Source organism: Hyperolius riggenbachi, chromosome 5 (assembly GCF_040937935.1).
Source record: "Hyperolius riggenbachi isolate aHypRig1 chromosome 5, aHypRig1.pri, whole genome shotgun sequence".
Lineage (NCBI taxonomy): Eukaryota > Metazoa > Chordata > Amphibia > Anura > Hyperoliidae > Hyperolius > Hyperolius riggenbachi.
This window is the reverse complement of record NC_090650.1, coordinates 323493982-323507619: the sequence shown is the minus strand read 5'-3', so window position 1 is coordinate 323507619 and position 13638 is coordinate 323493982. Positions and strand designations below refer to the sequence as shown.

Genomic DNA, 13638 nt, shown 5'->3' with positions numbered 1-13638 from the left:
GAAAGGCCTGCATTAGATTTAAATTAGGATAAGTGGCACTTCTTTATCGCAGGCTCCTTTGAGGACTTTCTGGCCTCCTATTGCCTGTCTCTTCACACTGGGAAACATTGCTGTGTTCGCCTGTTTATAGCTTACCTTTGAATTTAGACGAGTATTCACGGTAGATTGGTCTCCAATAAGCGTGCTTTTGCCTTTATTCCAGCATCAAATTAAATACTTCATTTTCAAAGTGCCCACCCCCCCCTAATTATGTAGTTTTGTTGTAATGAATTAAAATTGACTTTGAGAAGCAAATTGATAGCACCGGAAAATCCTAGATTAGTTTCTCCATAGTTACAGCACATCTCCGAGCTTCGAAATTACTCTGTTTAAAATGTTTGTGGTATCACTGAAGGGGAGGGACGAATCAGGAGACTGAATACTGGAACTCAGCAAGCTTACCACCTACTACTTCATTTATTAATTCCAGTATTCCAGTTTAACTCTCTGCATGAAATGATCAACTTGCTAGAGCTCGGAGCAGTGGCTACAGATTTTACATCTCGTGGTATGGCGGTTTATCAAAAATATTATTTTTTTTATGTAGAACCTGTTGTGTAGTCCTTTTTACAGAAAACATTTGCCCAAATTGTCCATAGTCCGCTGAAGATGAAAATCCTCTTTTCTTTGAATAATGTCTTAGTGACGAGTGCAGATTACAGAGATCTACACATCTTTCTCTGTCCATCTGTCCTTCTGCTAGTCTAATATACATCTATTAGATCCAGGTAAAAGTCAAATTCATGATGCCTGTCCTGCAAGACAGTAATTCTAACCACTGTAGAGTCTTCTAGAAAGTTAGTAGTTCCTTTTGTAAACCCAGAAAGTATCCAGCAAACCAACATTTCACACTGACAGATTCATGTGACATGATTAGGAAGTAACCAGTGTTCTTTAGGTCGTGTAAGGGATTGCAGAGACACCGCCGCGCGGTCTGGCAGATGGGCGGCTGTCTCCGCGTTCAGACCGGCGGTTTCCGCACAGCAGCATGTTGTGTCTGAGCCTAGTAGTGCACACAGATGGAGATCTACGTGCGCGCGCTAGGAGGCAGGACCTTTATGCCAATAGGAGAGGGATCAGCTGATCAGGACGATCAGCTGATCCCAGCATAGTAGGTGATTGGCTAAGTGGGGCTGGGCGGCGCTGAGGAGCGCTGCTCTATATATACTTCTTGCCTGTCAGTTGCTGGTTGTCTGCCGTTGCGAATACTTACGTGTGAGCACTCAGACCAGTCAGATCCCACAGTGTGTTAGAACCAGGAGGACCTGGGAATTCACACAGCCAGAATACGCTTGTGTTATATGTTAGACCAGTTCCAGGATGTTGAGTCCACGGACCTCACACCCAAGCTTAGGGATACTGTGTCATTGCTGTGTTATACTTTAGACCAGTTTCAGGGTGTTGAGACCACGGACCTCACACCCAAGCTTAGGGATACTGTGTCATTACTGTGTTATACTTTAGACCAGTTCCAGGGTGTTGAGACCACGGACCTCACACCCAAGCTTAAGAATACTGTGCCATTGCTGTGTTATACTTTAGACCAGTTCCAGGGTGTTGAGACCACAGACCTCACACCCAAGCTTAGGGATACTGTGTCATTGCTGTGTTATACTTTAGACCAGTTCCAGGGTGTTGTGACCAAGGACCTCACACCCAAGCTTAGGGATACTGTGTCATTGTTGTACTATTCTTTAGACCAGTTCCAGGGTGTTGTAACCAAGGACCTCACACCCAAGCTTAGGGACTCTGTGTCATCACTGTGTTACTCTAGACTAGTTCCCGGGTGTCGAGATCAAGGAGCTCACACCCCAGTCTAGGTCTCTGTTATATTTATATGTTATGATTATTGGCTCTGTCGACCTTTCTCTTGCTTTCTGATTCGGTACCTCTGCATATCTGTCTACCTGTTGCAAGACCCTGCCTGTACCGGTCACCGAATCAGTCTTCTGTCTCTGTACTTCATCTGCTCGTGTGTTGCCGACCTGGCCTGCCCAACTATCCTAGCTGTCACTCTCCCTGAGTGCTCAGTCTATCAGTATTAGCAGTGACACTATTCCATCAGGTGTCAGCTGCAACCAGGACTCCCGCTCTTCAGAGAGTCCGGCCTGTCAGCAGCCAGTGGCCCCATCCTCTGGCTGCAGTACAGTTCACCATCTTATACTGTTGTCCCTGGTTACCAGGTCCTCACTATCAGGAGATAGTTTCTGTACTGCCCAGGGCCACCTGCCCCTCAGGTGGCTCTTGGCCGAGTCTCTTATATCTCCCGCTCCTCGGGAGGTAGCCTCCAGTTCATCTACACTATTACTCATTAGGTGTCCAGAGGTTAGTCATACTTGGATTATTGGTGATTCTGCAGATCATCCATAATCGAGTATACATCTGTATTGTTGATGATTCTGCAGATCATCACCAATCAGATTCTCTCTGTGTGCTGACACCGATCGTTACAGGTCGTTTTAAAACGTCCAGCTGCTGATGCTTTGTTTCACCATAGCCAAATACTTTTCTGAAACCGAGCAAAAAAGCGTTTGGCATAATTTCCATTCAGTTTGTCGTCGTGTTGCGTTTTGAGCCTCTGGGGATATGGAAACGCAAACGCAACTGGTGCTAGACGCTTCATGCAGCATTTCGTAAAAATGTATTATCTGCAGCACTTACGCAATCGATGGTAAATGCATTGAAATGAATGACAGCATTCATCCCAAGGCGGGATGCAGTGGATCCAGGTCATAAACAAGCATGGACGCCAGCAGTCGCCCATGCGAACAGACCCTTAAAATGTAGGCTTTGCTCTCTCTCTCAATTCCTCAGAGTGACTATCTGGTGATGTGCCTGATCGTTAAAAGAAAGAGCACATTTCTGTTTGTGAACTGGGAATGCGAAGCAGCAATTTTCAAGTTACTCTTTAGGTCAGTGTTGGTGTCAAGTAACGGTGAGACTTTTGTGATCAGTATAAGTCAGGTGAAGGTACTACTACCAGCTTAACTTGGAGCTAATGATTGGTGTTGCTCTCCTGACTTTGACAAAAGTTCAAATTTTTGTGAATATTTGTTATTTGATTCTGTTCAAACAGTCCTGAATAAAAGCGATATTCAGTACAGATGTCCAATGAGATGCAAATAAGTGTGAGTAGCATGCAAATTGCATTTAATTTAGAATTATTTGCATCTCAGTAACCATCTCTGATGTTCAGGTGTTATCCTGGGTCTTGCAATGGGTTGTTGCAGTGCTTTCTACCTGGCTGCCACATTTGCTGGTAGCCACAATGTTGCTCTCACTGATTTTTATATCCTTATAAAAGTAAAACAGTCTGATTGGCTACTTTGTTTCCAGCTAAGGCACTGAATGCAGGGAGAGGTGGCAGCATGTTACAAAACAGGCTGCATCTAAATGACTAATAGCATAGGTGTTAGTTATTCAGATGCAACCTGTTTTGGTAAGCTCTGCCACCTCTCCCTGCTGTCTAAAACATGTAAGTTTACTTTATGGCTAGCTGCTCTTATTTGTTATTTTATGTTTGCATTCTGTTTTTTCAGAGTTTAGGGCTCCAGTGCATAAGTAGTAGCATCTGTTTTGATACAAGGTGTGTGTAGGTTGCCTCTGGGGGGCTCTGCACGCCTCTGTTGGTAGTCACTCAGATGCGGCCTGGTCTTAGGACGCACTGCCATTTCTCTTCTAAGGCACTGATTGGCCACAGTGCCAAAGTGGGGAATTAAAAATGCACCTATGCAGCCTGAAAAATAAAGAAAAACTAGAGTTTGCCGCTGTTACATCTGAAAAGTCTATTGTTGTACAGGGTGACCAGTAGCTTTGGTATAGTTCTTATTTAGCCTGAGAAAGAGAAACGGTTAAATAAGCCCATATGGATCATTTTGTTTATATTGAATTATTGTGAGGCTCCTATGGTTTTCTATGGTTTATCATTTAATTGAATAATCCCACGAGAAAGGTGGCCTCAGATGAGGCCAGGAATCTCTTTTATGCTATCCTCACTCTATATATTTCAATGCTGTCGTGTTCTATAGACCTCCAGCACAGTGATATAGATTGTGGGATACTCTTATCTCTAAAAACACTGACAGCACTTTCTCTTGGCCTTTGATGCAGAATGTATAAACGGCTAAATGGTTCCACAATAGCAGCTGGTAGCCAAGCCACCCGCACAAAAAGTGTCTTTTATTTCAAGACCTCTTACATGTGTGTTTGGACACCACAACAAGAAATTCATTTTTGAAAGGCTGCCCTTTGCATAGAAATTGCTCTCTGTACATTCCGCATTCTAATTAATTCACCTTTCCAAGCCAGGGGAGAAGGGTTTATGTGCTGAGGCTACCAGTCACCTCAGGATTCTGAATCAAAGCAGGAATCTGGCAAAGAGCTCTAAAGAAATACTAACAAAAGTGTGCCAATTTGTTGAATGGCAGAAAATGTTGAAAAGACAAAAAATATTGTGTGTAGTAATGAAGAGATATCGGATCACTTGCGTGGGGTATATTAAGATTAAAGCAAACCTGTGGGCACTAAAAGTCCTGTCAGACAGTGCTACTTTACAGCAGGCGCCATAAATGCCATAAATACCCCACTATTCTGTTCACTGAATGCGGGAGTTGTGAAGCCCAACTAACCGAAAATCTCTGCACAGGGACAGACTGTTTAGCTAGGGGCTCAGGTCCATGTCACACACAGGTGACACTGCTGCTGTGACATGTCACTACAACATGACATATCACTGAGATCTGATGTGTGTACAAAATATATATATATACTGTATATATATATATATATATATATATACAGTGGAGGAAATAATTATTTGACCCCTCACTGATTTTGTAAGTTTGTCCAATGACAAAGAAATGAAAAGTCTCAGAACAGTATCATTTCAATGGTAGGTTCATTTTAACAGTGGCAGGTAGCACATCAAAAGGAAAATCGAAAAAATAACCTTAAATAAAAGATAGCAACTGATTTGCATTTCATTGAGTGAAATAAGTTTTTGAACCCCTACCAACCATTAAGAGTTCTAGCTCCCACAGAGTGGTTAGACACTTCTACTCAATTAGTCACCCTCATTAAGGACACCTGTCTTAACTAGTCACCTGTATAAAAGACACCTGTCCACAGAATCAATCAATCAAGCAGACTCCAAACTCTCCAACATGGGAAAGACCAAAGAGCTGTCCAAGGATGTCAGAGACAAAATTGTAGACCTGCACAAAGCTGGAATGGGCTACAAAACCATTAGCAAGTAGCTAGGAGAGAAGGTGACAACTGTTGGTGCGATTGTTCAAAAATGGAAGAAGTACAAAATGACCATCAATCGACCTCGCTCTGGGGCTCCACGCAAGATCTCACCTCGTGGGGTGTCAATGGTTCTGAGAAAGGTGAAAAAGCATCCTAGAACTACACGGGAGGAGTTAGTGAATGACCTCAAATTAGCAGGGACCACAGTCACCAAGAAAACCATTGGAAACACATTACACCGCAATGGATTAAAATCCTGCAGGGCTCGCAAGGTCCCCCTGCTCAAGAAGGCACATGTGCAGGCCCGTCTGAAGTTTGCCAATGAACACCTGAATGATTCTGTGAGTGACTGGGAGAAGGTGCTGTGGTCTGATGAGACCAAAATAGAGCTCTTTGGCATTAACTCAACTCGCTGTGTTTGGAGGAAGAAAAATGCTGGCTATGACCCCCAAAACACCGTCCCCACCGTCAAGCATGGGGGTGGAAACATTTTGCTTTGGGGGTGTTTTTCTGCTAAGGGCACAGGACAACTAAATTGCATTAACGTGAAAATGGACGAAACCATGTATCGTGAAATCCTGAACGACAACCTCCTTCCCTCTGCCAGGAAACTGAAAATGGGTCGGGGATGGGTGTTCCAGCACGACAATGACCCAAAACATACAGCAAAGGCAACAAAGGAGTGGCTCAAGAAGAAGCACATTAAGGACATGGAGTGGCCTAGTCAGTCTCCGGACCTTAATCCAATAGAAAACCTATGGAGGGAGCTCAAGCTCAGAGTTGCACAGAGACAGCCTCGAAACCTTAGGGATTTAGAGATGATCTGCAAAGAGGAGTGGACCAACATTCCTCCTAAAATGTGTGCATACTTGATCATCAAGAAACGTTTGACCTCTGTGCTTGCAAACAAGGGTTTTTCCACAAAGTATTAAGTCTTTTATTGGTAGAGGGTTCAAAAACTTATTTCACTCAATGAAATGCAAATCAGTTGCTATCTTTTATTTAAGGTTATTTTTTCGATTTTCCTTTGGATGTGCTATCTGCCACTGTTAAAATAAACCTACCATTGAAATGATACTGTTCTGAGACTTTTCATTTCTTTGTCATTGGACAAACTTACAAAATCAGTGAGGGGTCAAATAATTATTTCCTCCACTGTATATATATATATAATTTTTTTTTAATTTTTTTTTTTTGAATAGAGACAGATTTGATTATAAACTAAGCCCTCCATGTTTTGAGCTGGGAAATAAAAGTAACAAAAAAGTAATAAAAGTAACAATGATTTACTAGAGTGTAAACCGAAGTGGATTTTGCTCGTTCACTATTGTTTCCCTGCCATTCGCATTGCCATTGTAGTCCCGTTGCTCGTCCACTCTGTATCCCTGTATGCATGTCTGAGTAAGGTTTCTGAAGATAAGAGTGCTGTACAGCTGATTCAACTTCTGTACTACCACCTGTAACTGCCAGCATTTTAAAACAGGAGGTCATAATATCCCAGGGAAAAAAAACACATATAGCAGTAGATAAGTACTGATTTCAATTAATTTTATATTGTAAATAAAGAGAAAACTGTTCTTCGCATTTTCCATTTTTATTCCCTTTGGCTGAAGCCAATCCTGATGTCATTTCCTGCCTTACACTTTTTGTTTCCTCCTAGAAACTACATTGTCATAGCTAGCTTGCTTTGCAAACACATGTGAGCACAGCATAGATCGTATTTCAGCAGCTCACTGAACTGCCCTCGGCCAATCAGTGAGGAGCAGGAATGCGGGAGGGATGATGACAAGCTTCCTTCTTGTCAGCAATAGAGACAGGCTGACTAAGATCAGATTTATTACAGCAGAAACACTTCTGATTAGATTGGAGTGCTTGCAATGCAGGGTAATGTTGCAGGCTGCGTAATAAACACTGAGCAGTGAGTAAATGGAATTTGATTTTATGGCTGACAATCTCACTTTAAGATGTACAGGTGAGCTGCAAAGTGACTTTAAAGTGAACCGAGCATCATTTTTAACACCCAGGGCAGATCTATAGCTAATTAAAAATGCATTCTAAAAATGTGGTTTATTATTAAAAAAAAGTTCAATTTACCTCATTTTTTTACATCTAAGGTTGAAAATAGCCACTTTGTCCGTCCGTAAAGGACCTGAGGTCGCTGAGCAGGAGATTGTGGAACACAGATAAGAAATCACCTCTTAACTGACCACAAACAAACCCCCATTGTACTTCAAACAGAAAACATCAGTTACAGTTGAAGAATTTCACACCTAGCCTGGACAATGCTAGTTGTAAAACAGCAGGGGTTGAGCTTCTGAACAATGGCAGCCCTTGCAGCTATTTGAAGCCAGGAGCTGCTTAGTTCACTTTAAAGCGTGCATATTGCTAAGGGATACAGATTTACAGTAGCAATGCATTTCCCCGCCGACCTCTCCCGCAGCAATTTCATGTAGTCAAATGGCAGCATTTGTAACACCATGCCCGTCGTTATTTTGCATACAGTGGTGTTTTCCAGCAGAAAAAAAAGGAACGTCACGTCTGAGTACGACAACCTTTACTCTGTACTATCACTACATTGGGTGAATAACCCTGCTGAGCGCTATTAAGCGCCCATCCATCCTGTGCAGAGGAGCGGCTGAAATGGTGAATTCAGCCTTTACAGTCCTCCAGTTCCCAGTCCCTCAGCCTTCAGTCGGTCTCTCCCCATACTCTCCCCTTCAACTTCTCAGCTTTTCATCCTCCCCTTCAGCACCCCCCCCCCCCCCCCCCCGACTCCTGCAAAATTCAGTCTCCCTTTTCCCAGTTCCCTGACAGTCTAACTAGTCTTCCAATTTCGGGGGGGGGGGGGGGGTTGGTTGGCATAGCAGGATGTGGGTGGAGATATCTGTGACCTGAGTATAAACTAAAGTGTGTATAAAGAAATTATGGCTCCCGTGACAGAAAGCAATCAGCTTTCCCAAGTAGCAGCACTTGCTTCTAAAGCAAGTCAATTGCTAGCTACTAGTTACAGTCTCTGGGGAATAGGCACATCATCACAATATCTTACACTCTGCAGCAGGATTGGATTTACAACTTTAGGAGCCTGTAGGCACAGGCATTCTGGCACCCTAAACTCCACCTCTCAACACAGACCACACCCCCAAGTAAAAATATTCTGAACTCTAATTCCTGCTGCATGTCACTCTCCTTAAAACCTCATGCGAGGTACACACGATGATTTTTCAGCCGATTTACTGTCCGATTGATTTTCCAATCGATTTTCCAATTGATTTTCTTATCAATTTACAATCACTTCTATGAGAAATCGATCAGAAAAACGATCGAAAATAAGATCGGACATGGTGGAAATTATCTATCGAACCATTTATCTGTCAAACTATCTTATGGTGTGTACCTAGCATTACACTCTCATCCTCGGTGACATGAGACAAGGATTAGGGTGTAAGCTCCTGAGGTCAGTGATATAAGTCAGAGATAAGACTGTCATCCCCTGAGGTCAGTGATAAGAGAGGGGGCCGCCTTTCCCACATAAGGTGCCTATAGTCACAAGCCTACAGAGCCTTATGGAAAATCCATCCGTGCTCTGCAGAGACCACCTCCAACACCCACCAAAGGCCACCTGCATGCAGTTCTGTATCAAACCATAGAAGTGGCTGTTTAGTGTGATCTGTGGTCCTTCCTTCCTCCTGTAGTGAGAGTGTGACTGGATCCCCGTGTGTTGTCTATATGGGTAGAGTGGGACAGATAAGGACACATGCTCAGATGGATCTATTTAACATCAAGCAGAAAATACTCCCAGCATAACCCAATCAAATGTGCAATTTAGTATACAGTATGTACATGATAGGATGTCAGCCTTTGGCACATATAACCCCTTGTAAAAACAGAACAATATAACAAAGCATTGTTCCAATAAACGATTTTCTGCAGAATAAAAGAAAATGTGAAAAATAGAATGCAAACATCATGAATAGTGCAGTGTTTCAGTGTAATTATTATTAATTTAAGGTTCCATTATTTGTAACCAATTACCAGACCCTGCATTTAAATATTTAGTAGGAGTTTAATTGAAGCTGAGTGTAGAGGGGCATGAAATAGCACACCAGCACAAAGAACTTGTTCTGTAGACGTTTGGGGAAAATTTTATTCACCAAGGATTCAGACATCTGCACTGTGCCAAACAGGAAGTTGGTTTTCAAGTTCTTTTTCAGGTATCTAAAATGAAAGCACTGAAAATGAACATGACCGAGATGTGCACAGATGTATGGTTGGAAAGCACAAATGTCATAAATTAAACATTACAACGGAACTTAAAGACGAGCAGAAACTGGCACATGTGCACATCTGTCTCAGCGACCCTGTCTTAATCTCTGAATATATTAGCTGCAAGTGAAGCCTCTTAGAGCTTTTCTGTGTTTTACGCTGGCCTATTCTTATTGCTTAAAAGGGATCCTTTCCAGAGGAACTTTATTTATTTGCTATGGCAGTCCGCGATTCTTTCAGTTCTATGCTTGGTAAAATTGTTCCACCATTTCTCAGCAGTCCTACAGAGCTCTTGTCTACAGATAAGGTATGATGGTTTTAAAAATCATATTTCAAAAGATATGTGAAATTGTGACACACTTACTGCTTGCAGCTGGTTTTCTTGCACTAAAAGAGTGCATAGCGTCTTGCTGTTATTAGTAGGCATATGTAAGATCTAAATTTATACTTTCATTTGGCTGTGACGAAAGGCAAACACTGCTAAGCTAAGAATACTCTCTCTCTCTCTCTCTCTCTCTCTCTCTCTCTCTCTCTCTCTCTCTCTCTCTCTCTCTCTCTCTCTCTCTCTCTCTCTCTCTATATATATATATATATATATATATATATACAGGGCCGGCCCTAGACTTTTTGCCGCCTGAGGCAAAAAAAATGTTTCCGCCGCCACCCCCCCCCCCCGGTGGGGGACGCTTGTGGGGGGGCCGCCAGGCTGGAGGGGTAGCTGGCAGGACGGGGGTATTGGGCCTAGCGGCGGGGAGGGGGTCGTACCCCCCCCTCCCTCGCCTGGGTCCCCCGAACTGCGCTCCCCTCCAGCCTTACATAGAAGAAGCAGCCGCTATTTGTAAGACGCACGGGCGGGGAGGACTCACCTCTTCCCAGCGTGCGCTCCACTGACATCACTTCCTGCAGCGTTGCAGGAAGTGACGTCAGTGGAGCGCACGCTGGATCGAGGAAGAGGTGAGTCCTCCCCGCCCGTGCCTCTTACAAATAGCGGCTGCTTCTATGTAAGGCTGGAGGGGAGCGGAGGACGGGGGACCCAGGCGAGGGAGGGGGGGGTCCGACCCCCCCTCCCCGCCGCTAGGCCCAATACCCCCGTCCTGCCAGCTACCCCTCCAGCTTGGCGGCCGGCTCCCCGCACGGACGGGCAGATGCCGCCCCTGGAAATTTGCCGCCTGAGGCAAAAGTTTCACCCCGCCTCATGAGCGGGCCGGCCCTGTATATATATATATATATATATATATATTTTGATGACCAGATAAACCATGATTAATAGATAAAAGACACAAGATTCCATAAAACATTTGTTTGCGTATTACCTATCGTACCACTGCATCCTCTAGAACTGATGCAGTTGCGTGCAATAAAAAATATGTCGGGAGTAGATCAAGCAACCTTGACAAAAAAGGAGCACACAAAAGAAATGTAGGAGCCCAATATAGTGTAGGAGCCTTATATAGTGTAGTATGTCAAGTGTGTAAGGTAAATAATAATAGAGAGAGATGGCGCTGCATCGGCAGCCACGGCCACAGGGCTCCGGCCTCTTCTTCTCTTTCCTAAAACCTTCTTAAGATTTTTACTCCCTAATCCCCCCCTAATCTAAAGGGGAGGATGCGGGGATGCCGTGGAGACAACCGGAGACAGGCAGAGACGGGCTGATCCATGCATAGAGCCCCTGGGTCTGAGCGGCGAGCTTCCAACTGATCATGCGATCAGCTGTTCAGGCCCTGTGCTCTCCCACCACCAAGCTGGACTTCCGGACTGCTCCTGCCACGAGCTGGCTGCTCGTGGATGCACAAGGGGACCCATCTCCTCACGCTGCCGCTCTGCCTGGGAGGTATTGAGACCACCGAGGTGCAGCCACCACTCTGCTGCCGGGGCAGCCCGCCAGCCCGAGACATGCGGCTGCTCTGCCGCGATCGAGGGACTCGGAGGCGGCCTGACTTTTCCCACACTGGCAGCTACGGCCGGAGTAACCAGACGCTGCCGGAGACATGCGGCTGCCCTGCCGCCATCTGAGGACGCGGAGGCTCCTCAGCGAGAGGACCCGATACTGCCGCTGCCAGGCACCATTGCAGGGACATGCGGAGCGCTCCACCACCGCGGCCCAGAGGGGATTGGTGTACCTCCGATGGAGTTATTTGGAGAGGAGATGAGGCTGGTCAGTGGAGGGGATGGGGAAGGAAGGCACTGGGGACCGTACACATGCCTGATTGCAGGACGTAGTTGCCGGGACACCATCAGCTGAGCGGCCGCCGCCACCCACGTGGAGTGACCATAGGCCCGAGCACTGCTCTACTCACCCTGCCCCCGATCCAACACCGCTGCTGCCAGGAAGCCACTCGGGAACATGCAGGATGCCTCCACATCTGTCCAGGCCACAGGGAATATTTCATCAATCCCTGGTGGCACATCACCGCTGCCCTACCCAGGTGAGCCTGATATCCTCGCTGTGCCCTCAAGTCGGGCCCCCATCTCTGTCTCCTGGAGGGATTAGCCATCCAAGGATGAACTTACTGGGCTCCTCCTGGCCTAGTGGCCAGGCCACTCGGCTGCCAGTCCCTCCTCCACACAGTCCAGCCACCAGCTCCATCGGCCTCTGCGTCCATGGGCTCTTTTTGCTCCCTGAAGCACCGGGTCCGCCTGCAACCACCATCGGACTGTTTGGGACTGTTGTTGGACTGTACCTAGGCGAGTTTCCAATCTGCTGCCCTAAGGGACTCTCTGCCTCTGTCTCTCACTTCTTGCTTTGGTTCTCTCTTTCTTTCTTCATTCTCTCTTTAGCTATCCCTTCTCGCTCTCTCTCTATCCACTCTTTTCCAGGACACTGCGGGGCATCTGGAGCTGCTGCGGAGCTGTGCGAGCGCCGTCGGTAGTCGGCAGGCTGCTCCCCTCACACAGCACTCCAGACTTCCCCACGCGTCCTTCACTATAGTTATGTACCGTATGTACACATAGGTATATGTTTACTTTGTACTATACTGTATATGATTGTATGTGTTGTAGTTCGCATGTATGTGTTTGTACCATCACCATCACCGACCCTGTATGAGCCAAAAACAATTCCGGGTACAACCCCCGTTGTACTTGGCGAAATAAAATGATTCTGATTCTGATTCTGAAATAGTAAAACAATAAAGGCGGTACTCACATACCAAGGTTGCCTAACAGCAACCACCATCAGGGAGTGTGGGGAACACCCCAGAAGCAGGTGGTTTCGGCTCATGGTGGTCAGCACCGAGAGCCGAAACCAGGCGCCGCCATAGCAATAATGGTATACTGTGCAGAGTGCGTAAGGGTAACTCGGGGTTCCAGCGATCACGATCCCCAATTTACTCCTCCTTCCGAGTTGCTACAACTCAGAGGGAGAATCGTATTTAACACTGCTGGGGATTTGAGCTGCAGCAAGGAGAACAGTCATTCGGGATTTTTCCGGCAAACTGGTGGAGTAGATGGTGTCCAGCAAAGGAGGAATTGCTAATGGCTGTCACCTGTATAACCCTAGTTATGCAAAGAGAAGGGTGAAAAGCATGCACTGAAATGCTCATAGGCTTGAAGAAGTGTTTATTTATCTTTGTATGTGTCAGAATGGTGCAACTAAATATTTTGAATGAAAAAATGTTTGGTTTGGGTCCGCTTTAATCAATTCAATACAAGGCTATGCACATATCAGCCATGTACCACTGCCTTTAATATCGATGGAGTAAGGAACAGACTTCCCTAATCTAAGATTTGATTGTTGTTTTAATCCAAAATAGGATGGGTTGTGCTCTGGTTCTTTTAATTGATGTATTACATGTTTAATCTAATCTATATAAACCACCTAAACGAAGTAAGCTCTTGGTTTTTAATCAAAATATTGATCAAACACAGACTGAGAATTTCCGGCTCATTTTTTCCTGGATCGATTGAGGAGGAAGCTTGGTTGGTAGGGCTTGGGCTGTACACATAGTTTTGTATTGCAATGAGCAGCACAAAGCTAGTGGTGGCAGCATTCTGAACAGTATTGGATCAGATTTCTGCTGAAATCTTGGTGGATAGTGGTAACTGGCTAAGCAATTGCTTTGATGGAAGTACCTGACAATGCCCATTTTT

General features: G+C 45.2%; 1 protein-coding gene and 1 long non-coding RNA gene across 5 annotated transcripts in view; one reads left to right on the top strand and one right to left on the bottom strand.

Annotated features, from left to right (window-relative positions):
* LOC137518884 (uncharacterized) overlaps nt 1-13638 on the bottom strand; it is a 74549-nt gene that overhangs the window by 21761 nt on the left and 39150 nt on the right. The gene's annotated exons all lie outside the window — the stretch shown is intronic.
* ZNF521 (zinc finger protein 521) overlaps nt 1-13638 on the top strand; it is a 404909-nt gene that overhangs the window by 382204 nt on the left and 9067 nt on the right. The gene's annotated exons all lie outside the window — the stretch shown is intronic.